This window comes from Biomphalaria glabrata, chromosome 11 (assembly GCF_947242115.1).
Source record: "Biomphalaria glabrata chromosome 11, xgBioGlab47.1, whole genome shotgun sequence".
NCBI lineage: Eukaryota > Metazoa > Mollusca > Gastropoda > Planorbidae > Biomphalaria > Biomphalaria glabrata.
Genome location: NC_074721.1, coordinates 2,700,001 through 2,711,077, shown reverse-complemented (window position 1 = coordinate 2,711,077; position 11,077 = coordinate 2,700,001).

Below are 11,077 nucleotides of genomic sequence, written 5' to 3'. Positions count from 1 at the left end.
ATGGAAAGCTTAATGTCCAATTGGAAAAATAAATGTGATTGATTTGAGAAATGTCCAAAGTGGTGGCCTTCAGCATCAATACGTTGGTGAGTACGAGTCAACACTGTCAGATCACTCCCTTCACTCTATACGAGCTCAATACTGCCCTAAAAAATCTCAAGTCAAGAAAATCCCCTGGACCCGATAAAATAACAAATGAAATGATCCGGGGACTAGGACCACAGGCCCAAAACTGTATACTTAACTTTATCAACCATACATGGAGAACTGGAGACATACCACATGATTGGAGAACTGCAAACATAATACCAATTTTAAAGAAGAATAAACCACCTGGAGACCCAAAAAGTTATAGACCAATATCTCTAACACCCAACATTGGCAAAATGAAAAGGCAGAAAAAAATGATCAATAATCGACTTTATTGGTGGCTAGAAAGTACTTGCTCACTCCACAATGCACAAGCTGGCTCACAGAAGACCACCTCTTTCGTTTTATCCAGGACACAGTAGAAGGGTTTCATGAAAACAAGCACACTACAGCATTATTTATAGATTTGCAACAAGGAGAAAAGGTCTATTTTTGAAGATGAAAAAAATGGGCACCCGTGGAAGAATGTACAGCTGAATCAGGGCATTTTTTAAAACAGAACCATCCAAACCAGATTCGAAGGTGCCATCTCTAGTAAAAAAAAGTTTTAAGAAGGATTACCACAAGGTTCAGCCCTTAGCTGCACTCTCTTATCTTCCCGGACCTCGTTTCGGTCAATAAGGCACTTTACGCAGACGACCTTTTAATTTGGACTACAGAGAAATATCCAAGCTGACTAGATCCAAACTAAATAGAGCCCTCACAACTATCTCCACGTATTCAAAATTATGGAAAATGAAAATAAACAAAGAAAAGTCAGTTTATTCAATCTTTAGCCGCAGCAACAAAACAGCAAAAAGAAACTACATCCTAAAAATAGACTCAAAACCAATAATTAAAGAAGAAAATCCAACATATCTTGGTGTAAAATTAAACCAAAGACTGTCTCTAAAACACTTTATGGCAGATTTAAAAGAAAAGGCATCACAAAGATTAAACATGATAAAATACCTAGCAGGAACATCCTGGGGAGCTGAAAAGAAAACCTTAAGACAGTTATACACATGATACGTCAGATCTGTAATGGATAACTGTCTCTCCATACAAATAGCTGCCAACAAAACCTATCAATCATCATTAGACACAATCCAAAACCAAGCCTTGGGTCTAAATTTTTGAGGTATGAGAACTACTCCCACAGCAGCCTGTGAAATAGACTCCAATATTGAACCTATTAAGTTAAGGCGCAACAGAGCAGCATTAGAAGCTATAGAGAGATACAGGAGGTTGGAGGACGATCATCCTAATAATCTACTAACACAGAGAAATAGGAAAAACAAGCAAAAAAAAAGCAAAAAACTCTGATCCAACTTACTGACTAGCCCTTAAACACCACCTACCCAATAACAGAGAAAAAATTACCAGATTTTCAAACATAACGCCTGGACTAAACTAACAACATTCAACCATTAAAACACATTTACTAAATAACACCTTAACTAAAGAATCAAATCCACTTGAGCTCAAAGTAGGCACGCTCTAAACAATTGAAAGCTATCCAAAAACAGCTATCCATATTATTATTATAGCTTTTATATAGCGCTACTTTCATGCTTATAGCATGCTCAGAGCGCTTTGGTCCAATCTCATTTGTGGACCAGTAAGGGGGGGGGGAGGGGGTATCTAGGAGTTGGTTTTCCGTGCTGCCTTTAGGCGCTCAGTAAACGCAACTCTGTCCGAGTCGGGTGTCGAACCTCGAGCCCCCTTCTAGATAGCTAAGACAAGCCAAGTTCAAGCGCACTTAGCCTCTCGACCACGCTTCCCACATATATATATATATACCGACGAATTGGCCTTCAAAGCCACAATCGATGCTGATCTTGGTGCTTTCCTTGTCTTCCCTAAAAATAAACACTTTGAAATAAGTGCACCCTGTGGCGATTACTGCTCAAACTTTCAAGCCGAAATTGAGGCAATTACCATAGCACTCCAGACAGTGGAAAACAAATTATATGAAGGAGTGCAACCACCATCAGATATTGTTGTCTTGACAAACTCCCAATCTACTCTGCAAGCACTTAACAGCAGCACCTCAAACAGCCCAAGAGAGTTGACAACACTAATTGGGATAATCCACCAGATGATCTCAAAATTAAATATCAATATCATACTACAGTGGATCCCTGGACACATTAGCATCATGGGAAATGAAAAGGCAGATAAGCTATCAAAGGCAGGTTCATCTATGGAACAACCAGATAGACCTGTTAACTACCTCACACTAAAGTCAATGTTAGTCAACAATCACTATGAGGAGTGGCTCAACCAATGGGCAACAGGAAACACAGGCAGAGCCATGTACAAAGAAATGACTACGCCTAACAAACTGGACAGTATTAACTTCCTCCCCCGCAAAGATCAATCTACAATTTTCCAACTAAGAACAGGACACATCTCTATTAAATTATCATCTGAACAAAATAAACTCTACACAACTTCCCCTTTGCAGACACTGCGCCCACCCTTATGAAACCGTAAACCATATCCTATTTGAATGCCCCTCCCTAACCCTCCTTAGGCAGACCCTACTTCCACTACAGCCCAACATAACCAACACCCTGTACGGCAGTGCTGAACAACCGAAGAAAAAAGCACACTTTTTTTCATTGGCACAGTCTGCAAAAAAGCTCACAGCTCAGCAGCAATAAAGCTAGCTAGAAGAAGAAGAAGAAGAATGTGTTCTTGTATAAACACAAAGTCTCAGTTATACTGTTATTAATAATAATATTATTATTCTTGTTATTATTGATTAATGTCTACATTATGTTATATATTTATCTGTGACAACAGAACATGGTGTCAGATCTTGTGTCAGATTTGATGTCAAATTAGATGTCAGATGCGTATGATGATGTAAAGTGCTTTCAAGCAAAGTTACAACTGTGGATAAACCAAATATCTAGAAAAAAAACGTGTTCACTTCTCAGCGTGTCAGGAACTAAAAAAAAAGAATACAACATGTGTCATCGGTGATAAAAGTGTCAGTGGCAAACTTCAACCTGACATTAATAAATTTGTATCCCAGAAAATTTGTAAAGTATCATGGTGGTAGCATCCCTGTGTAATCATGTCACTAAGGGACATGTATTCCATATTCTATTGTAGTGTTGCTAATTTACATAGAACTAGTAGGATATGTTTTCCAACAGATTTTTGGCTGCGGCCCTTCAGGTCATAGGGAAACGTGGTCGGGAGGCTAGGTACGCTTGAACTTGGCTTCGCTAGGCAACCTATGAAGGGGGCTTGAGCACAAGTTTAGGTTCGACACCCGACTCGAGCAGAGTTGTGTTTACCTAGCGCCTAAAGGCAGCACGAAAAACCTTCTCCCAGATACCCCCATCACTGGTCCACACACGCGATTGGACCATTTCTCCCTGAGAAAGCATAAAAAACAGCGCTATATAAAAAGTTATAATTTATAATTTATTAATTCATCGTAAGTTTTTAATCTGGCCTATACACCTTAATGAGCATTGACATGCTTGCTCTATAAAATAGCAATTAGTTCTACAGTTATGCAAAATTACACACAAAAATGTATACTTGAATAGAGAAGATAATAAAACGGAGATCTATTATCTATTCTACTTAACGTCCAAACTTTGTCACTACTGACGTTGTAACTCAATGATCGTCTGGAAGTGAAAAACTAATACATTGATACTCACGCTACAATCTCTTAGTTTCTCATGTCTTGAGTCCACTAGCGGATCCAGAACTTTGGAGTGGGGGGGGGGGGGGCGATTTTTTTCCAAACCCTAACCCTAACGCCCAGTAAACCCTAACCCTACGCATAAACGTGCATACAGCGCGCGCGCGCGCACACACACACACACACACAAACGCACACACACACGCACGCACATATATATGTATATATATATATATATATATATATATATATATATATATATATATATATATATATATATAAATATGAGAATAAAAAAAGCAGCTTTTCTCAACCTTCGGCGAAAACCAAAACAACTGGGGCAGCGCTATAAGGTTCTCTGGTGAAGTTCGGGTCGAAGCCCCGACGCCATAAGCGTTTTCTTGCTTTTTTCACTGCAGAAACGCATTCTCCTGACAAGTACAGCTCATTATTCATCAATGGAGTTCGGGGCTAAGCCCCGACGCCATAAGCGTTTTCTTGCTTTTTTCACTGCAGAAACGCATTCTCCTGACAAGTACAGCTCATTATTCATCAATGGAGTTCGGGGCGAAGCCCCGACGCCATAAGCGTTTTCTTGCTTTTTTCACTGCAGAAACGCATTCTCCTGACAAGTACAGCTCATTATTCATCAATGGAGTTCGGGGCGAAGCCCCGACGCCATAAGCGTTTTCTTGCTTTTTTCACTGCAGAAACGCATTCTCCTGACCTGAAGCTCATTATTCATACTATTAAAAAACAACCTTTCGAATAATGTTGTACTTGAAAAATATTCTAATTTGAATTTATAGACCCATAATACATTGCAAATAAAACCGATTTGTTCCTTGAAAAGATAGGATACCCCACGTATTTAGATTTTTGCTTTGAGGATCGCCGCCGAAAAAGAACTTATTCGATAAATAGTATTCAAGAAAACTCTAGCATAAATTGTGAGTTATAGTCCCAAATTTATTTAGCTAGAAAAATATCAGATTGAGTAAAGGTTGGGAAAAGGCGACTATGAAAATGTTATTTGAGTCTAGAACTCATCTCAATCATGACTCTTATACTGAAAAATTTCGTTTGAATTCTAACTTTTCCAATGCAAAGTCTTTCTTAAAATACTTATGATAACTTCATGTGAAATTACAAAAACTCTGTCTGGAAATGGGAATGGCGGTAGAGTGAAAACGATTAATCCTCGCTCCTTTACTAATTTCTGCTAAAGATTGCATTTGGCATTAAAGAATAGGTATGGGGCGACTCGATATAAGAATTTAATTTATAGTATATATAAATTATATTAGTGACAGATTTTTTTTAATTTTGTAATTTCTTAACTATAATACAAAAAGAAAAAGTATTGATTTGTCCGATGGGGGAAATGCGATTGCATGTATCGCCCCTCCCACCTGGTACAACCCTTTTTCATTTAAATTTTCTAATGATACAATTTGAGATTAGAGTGTGGTACGACATATTTACAATGGGTCACATATCAATACGTAGTTTATATTATATAGATATTCAACTAATTTTATTCACAAACTATGATTCTCCACAAAAATAGGACCGCCCCCCCCCAGCACTCAGAGGGCTAGAGTGGGGAGGGCAGTACTTGCAATCGCCCCCCCCCCCCTCACCCCACCGAATCGGCCAAAATACCAGAAAGGGAGCGACATAATATAAAATTTATATATTAATTCAACTAATTTTGTTCACAAACTATGATTTCTCAATAAAAACGGACCGCCCCCCCCCACTCAAAGGGTTTAGGTGGGAAGGGCAGAAGAGGTATTCGTCCCCTCCCCCCACCAATCGGCAAACAGGGAACGACATAATATAAAGATCGGTTAAAGTATCAATAACAAGTTACAAGGATATAGATATTTAATTGATTTTGTTAGCAGGCTGTGATTTCTACCAATAAATTGGACCGCCCCCCCACTCGAAAGTTAAAGGGGGGGGGGCGGGATTGATACCATCGCCCCCTCCCGACCCCACCAAATCGGCCAACATACTAGAAAGGGGGGGGGCGAAATAATCTAAAAATAGGTTGAAATATAAATAATTAGTATATATTTTTAACATAAGTAATAAATTCGTATACAAATTGTGTGAATCCTATACTAAAGTTCGTCCGCCCCCCCCCCCGAAGGGGGGGGGGGTCGGCCGAGTGGGGGGGGGGCGATCGCCCCTACCGCCCCCCTTCCCTGGATCCGCCAGTGCTTGAGTCATACTAACTCTATCATCTTGACGATGCAGTCATTGTCAACATAGAGCAGCGGTTCTCAACCTTTTAAGCTCGGCGACCCCGATTTACAAGCCCCACTCTGCTGCAACCCCCCCCCTCCCGACAGCTATAGAAGAATAGACAAAATACAATCCATATTTTCAATGGTCTTAGGCGACCCCTGACAAATCGTCAATCGACCCTGCCAGGGGTCGCGACACACATGTAGAGGGTTTCAAGCCACACTAACACAAAAACTGGATATAAGACAAAGGCGTTTCAAAAACAACATCTGATATTAGACCAAACACTACTTAGGTCAATTACATGGCGATCTTACAAGTTACAGGGCTAATTGCCTTCTATATACACACACTGGTCATTCTCGCAATTCGCAAATCAAAACATTGAGGAGTCATTCACAACAGAGGTCAATTGAAGTCATCCAGACAACAAGTTACTATTAACAAATATAATAGAAATAAGTATGAAGATACTGACAACATTGATCGGCTGTTATATATCTGGTATACATTTTTTATTATCTAAAGATTTTTATTTTGAAATGGTATTTCCACTTCATTCCTCAGAACTCTTCAACGCAGTTCACAAAAGAATGGCAAATTAATAGTGCAAAAAGCTGGGCCTATAATCAAATCAAACGTATCATAAGACGTGCAGTCTACACCTGAAACAAGAAAAATAAAAGTAATTTAAAAAAAAAAAAAGACAGCTCCTCCTTTCTACAACTTGTAGAGCAGGGGTTCTCAACCTGTGGATCGCGACCCCCCCCCCTTGGGGGTCGATTGACGATTTGCTAGGGGTCGCCAGTGACCATCGAAAACTTGAATAGTTTTGTCTATTCTTCTATTGCTGTGTGTCTGAGCGGTTGGGGGGGGGGGGGGGTCGCGGCAGAGTGTGGTATTGTAAAGAGGGGTTGCCGAGCTTAAAAGGTTGAGAACCGCTGTTATAGAGTGATCTACATAAAGGCCGAAGACAAGGCGGTTAAGTATGGTAAAATAAAGCGCATTACGACAGTTCGGTTCGGAGTGGAGTTAAGATACCTCATGAGTACGAGACGACGTCACAACCGATAATAAAGACCGGTATAGCGAGCCCATTGCAGTGTGATGTCAGTTTGAAACATTGAGTTTAATATAGCGGTACAAGAAATGTACAGTGTTAGGGGGGGGGGTCGTTCGTAAATGACGTCACGCTCTAGGGAGGGGAGGGGGGTGAGAAAATGTGACGCTTGGTGACAAGGAGGAAAGGGGGGGGGGTAGCGATTTTGTGACGTCACAAATTTAAAATTCAGAGGAAAAAAAAACCACAGAATTTGTGATACTTTGTGACAAGGGGGGAGGGAGGGGGGTAAAAAAGATCATTTTTTGCGTGATGCCATTTAAGAACGACCCCTTACATGTTGCCAATGTAATTCAACACCAAAAACGTGATAATACTGACGAAACAACGGAAAAAAACTGTCACGTGATAACCATTGTTGATTAAAATTAGATCATAATTTGTATAGAAGAAATAGAGAACCACGTGGCTAAATGTTGGTTGTTTACGATTGTTGAATGAGGTACATTGTACAGTATTCGCTGTGATTTATTGGATATTAAATTCTTATTTTGGAGCCCTAAGTAAAGTTCTTTGAGTTGGTATTATAGTTTCGTGTGGTGCAGTCTCCAGAAAGCCTAGATTATGAGAGTGGTCACAATAGCAATGAAGTCTGCAGACAGGTATTTGAAATCAAAAGCTCTGACACTTTTTGGGGAGATTCTAATCGGAATAGACTACAATTTGGTCTCAAAGTAAGCTCAGAGATTTCTTCGTTTTCTTAGCCAGGCTCTTGAAGGACTATCTGGCTGTATTAATGTGATAGATGAACATTCTCCATATTTAACACAGATCTAAATTCAAACCAGTTAATTACTAATTCCAAAACTCAGACCCGCAGGCCGCGGGTCATATCCGGCTAGTTTTAAATAAAGTACATTGACAAATTTGTACAAATACTCCTTCTTCCCTAGTGCTATTAGAGCATGGAATGGGTTGCCTGAGCTAGCCAGGAAAACAAGTGACTTGGCAGAATTTAAGTCATTGGTTAATATGCATGACTAAATGCATGACGCGTAGGACGTAATCATCTTCTTTTTTGAAGTAACGTCTGTATTATATAAGATAAGATAAGATAAAGATATGAAATATCAACAATGTATAAGCCTCTCTATGATGCTGGGCATTATAAAAAATTATAAGACTTAGTTTTGCTCGCAAAATCAGCAACAAAAGTGAATGCCTGTATTTTAGCAAAATGTTTACGTGCCAGGTGATCTCAGTTAACCCTTTCCGATCCAATGTCCCACCCAGTGGGCCATAATAATTAGGACCGAATTTTAGTTGAATATCAAACTTTTTGTTCCACTTCCTAATTCCTAAATTTTAAACTACTATTTTATAAAGCGGAAAGTTAATGATAATCGTTAAATTTTGATAGCCAGTTATTCCAAAAATAAATAAATAAAATATCTGGCGTAGCTAGGGTATGGGGAGGAGGGGGAGAATTTGAAAATCCCCCCGGGACCTCACTTGAGAGGGCCCCCAAAATAAGTGTCTTTTACATTAAAAAATTAAATATTACGCAAAATGCAAGGGTCCCCAGAGAGGTCTAGCCCCCCCGGGCCCCCAAATGATGCAAAATATTCATAGCTAGGGGAATGGAAGATGGGGGAGAATTTGAGAATCCCCCCGGGACCCCACTTGAGAGGGCCCCCAAATGAGAGTCTTTTACATTAAAAAAAATTAAATATTACGCAAAATGCAAGGGTCCCCAGAGAGGTCTAGCCCCCCTCCCCCGGGCCCCCAAACGATGCAAAATATTCCTAGCTACGCCCCTGAATAAAATAGATCGACAAAGATCGTTTTTTACAGCATCACAGGCAGTACGAAAAAGGGGGGGGGGAGGAATCTATCCAGAGGCTAAACAACAGACAGCATTTTACAGCTAACTCTCCAAAAACTAAAGACTGCAGTGTCTGCAGTAACAGAAAAACACCTGGCAGTGGGCGTAAGGCAGTATTCTACTGTGAAACGTACTCTCATTTATTTCAGTTACGCCCCCCCCCCTGGATTGTACCCTCGGGAGTGCTTTAAAAAGTACCATACACAAATAAGTTTTCAAAAATATTTTTCATTGCTATAAATAAAATATTACATAAAATTTAACTACATTTATGTTTTAAATGTTTTTTTTTCTCTGCTTTCTTGAAAAATACTATGAATCAGCTAGAATTTTATTCAGACCTGGCTGCCAACTCCTTAAAAAATATTGAAGACTGTTAAGGGTTAATCATGCATGACCAAAAAAAAACAGCAACAAAAAATGATCACCTTTACGAACCTATTGTCAGCACGTTATACCCAACAGGATGAGAACCACCTAAAACATTTCAAACATTCTTACCTACATTGGTTGGTATCGGTTTTTCGATATACTCGGGATAGGGTTCCTCATTGTCTATCCATTTGAATGTTTTTAGATCGTCCAATCTGTCCAAGCCTATGTAAAGTAATGGGTGCTCATAATCTGGTCTTCCTTTAAAAAAGTCCGCGGCTATTTGCTGTTCCATCTTATTTTTAAATGTAGCCACCATACCTCCTTTCGCTGTAAATAACAAGTACCAATAATCGTTAGAAAAAAATCCATTAAGACATTTTCAAATATCAAATCTGTATTATACACAAACAAAAATGAGTAAAGTAGGCCTACTCCTTTCGGGGCTTGCAATCTATTGGGAAGATTCTATAACCCTATAACGTCATTTGTTTCTGTGGCCCACGGTTTACGAGGGTGTCATGTGGACAACACAAAGGCCCTGGATTCGAACACTGCTCGGAAAGCTAAGCGCTATACCACTCAGACAACAGCTTGCCCAGTATTATGTAAACAAGTATACAACATACGGAAAGACAAATACATAGCCCTAGACAATTTTTTTTTTCGAGGGGTGACTCTTATCTCTACTCAATCTAAGTCAGCTTTTCCGAAGATTAGAATGAGTGCAATGTCTCACATGACTACGCAAACCCAATTACGACCTACATATTTTCCCGCATCTCGAGCAAACAAATTTGCTATCTATTCATATTTGAATTATTTTTCAATTAAAAATATTATTCAAAAGATTCGTTTTCTGAATTCCACGTGGATGGCGATGAAAGCACGACGGCGAGGCAACTAGGTCAAGGCAAGCTGGAGGAGAAGAAGGAAGCGACCTTTGCTGACTGCAACATGGATGGCTCCGTCAAGCTCAAGAGGCAAGCCAACCGCCACCGATCGACCCCCCACCTACAGCGATGAAACTTCACAGCCAATGTCTTGAGGTTGATTCTGTCCGGGACGGACGGGACGGGACGGACAGATCTAAGGAGGGGGCAGTGTTATAAACCTGGTGGTGGCACAGATGGGGGTAGTGGTGTGTGTGTGTAGTCAGCCGACGCAAATCGCCCCAGGCCAGCGCTAGACGAGCGGTCAACCGTGACAAGCTACGGCGGTCAGCCGAGACGAGTGTCAACATGACGGTTCGGGAAGGATCGTGAACAGAGCTCAGGAGCGTCACGAGGGATGTAGTCATGTGACGAAGCTAGAAACGTCGAGCGATGTTCCGTCCGGTTCTAGAAGGCCATTAGGGACCCTATATAAAGAGCGGAGGTGTCGCAGTCAAGACGGTTCACGACAGAAGGTTCACGACAGGGGTTCAGAACACGGTCGACTACAACGGTGTGGTTCTGTACGGAGCATTACGACGGTTCAGTGCGGAGTACTGTCAAGTACAGTTGAGACGACTGGCGTCTTGATCTTGGTCTGCGATCGAGTCCGACACAACGAGCCTAGTGTGTGAAGTCTGTCCTGAACTGTTGAACCCAGTGCAAGCCCGGAACGAGACGGAGAGGCCAGTGAGTTGATACGGCGGAACGGTGTTATCGGAGAGATATTTGTACAGTGTACGTGTTGCCAATTGTACAGTATTGGCTGT